The sequence below is a fragment of the Cricetulus griseus genome (genome assembly GCF_003668045.3).
Source record: "Cricetulus griseus strain 17A/GY chromosome 1 unlocalized genomic scaffold, alternate assembly CriGri-PICRH-1.0 chr1_1, whole genome shotgun sequence".
NCBI classification, from domain to species: domain Eukaryota; kingdom Metazoa; phylum Chordata; class Mammalia; order Rodentia; family Cricetidae; genus Cricetulus; species Cricetulus griseus.
This window is the reverse complement of record NW_023276807.1, coordinates 172,334,806-172,336,092: the sequence shown is the minus strand read 5'-3', so window position 1 is coordinate 172,336,092 and position 1,287 is coordinate 172,334,806. Positions and strand designations below refer to the sequence as shown.

Genomic DNA, 1,287 nt, shown 5'->3' with positions numbered 1-1,287 from the left:
AGAGCCAAGGATCACCAACCTATAATTCATACCTCCTGAGAAGCTAGGAAACAAGGAGGACCCTAAGAGAGTCATACATGGTCCCCTGGAGAAGAAGGGGAAAAGGACAAGATCTCCTGGGAGCACAGGGTGGGGGTGGGATCAGGAGAAAGAGGAGGGGAGAGGAGGAGTGGGGAGAACATGGGGGATCAGGAAGATTGAGTCAGGGGAAGAACAGAGGAGAGCAAGAAAAGAGATACCTTAATAGAGGGAACCATCTGGCGCTAGGACAATGTCCAGAGATCCACAAGGGTGAACCAAACTAAGAATCTAAGCAACAGTGGAGAGGCTACCTTAAATGCCCTTCCCCGATAATGAGACTGATGACTACCTTAAATGCCATCCTAGAGCCTTCATTCAGTAGCTGATGGAAGCAGAAGCAGACATCCATAGCTAAGCACTGAGCCGAACTCCTGGAATCCAGTTGTAGAGGGGGAGGAGTGATGAGCCAAGGGGTCAAGACCATGCTGGGGAGACCCACAGAAACAGCTGACCTGAGCAAGTGGGAGCTCAGGAACCCCAGTCTGACAGCTGGGGAACCAGCATAGGACTGAAATAAGCCTCCTGAATGTGGGTGTCAGTTAGGAGGCCTGGGCAGTCTATGGGATCTCTGGCAGTGGAACCACTATTTATCCCTAGTGCACAAATGGACTTTGGGAGCCCATTCCCTCTGGATGGATACTCTCTCAGCCTAGATACACAGGGGAGGGCCTAGGCTCTCCCACAAATGATGTGACAGACTTTGATGATCCTCCATAGAAGGCCTCATCTTCCATGGGGAGTGGATAGGGGTGGGATGGGGGTTGGTTGGGGACATGGGAAGATGGGAGGGAGTGGGAACTGGGATTGATATGTAAAATAAGATTGTTTCTAAATTAAAAAGAAATATATATTCTGTTGCGGCCACCATCGGAGAGCAGCAGCCATGGCCCTGCATTATCTCATGGCTGTGGGCCTCAACAAGGGCCACAAGGTTGACGAAGAACGTCAGCAAGCCGAGGCACAGCCAGCACAGCGGGCACTTCACCAAGCACACCAAGTTCGTGCCTGCAGGACATGATCCGGGAGGTATGTGGATTCGCGCCCTAAGAGCTGCGTGCCATGGAGCTGCTCAAGGTGTCCAAGGATAAGCGCACATCAAGTTCATCAAGAAGAGGGTGGGCACTTACATTCGCACCAAGAGGAATCCGGGAGGAGCTGAGCAACATGCTGGTGGCCACGCGGAAGGAGGCGACCAAGAAGGACTGA

General features: G+C 52.3%; 1 pseudogene; it reads left to right on the top strand.

Moving 5' to 3' along the window:
* Nucleotides 1–964: 964 nt before the first annotated feature.
* LOC100756971 lies at nucleotides 965–1,287 on the top strand (annotated as a pseudogene).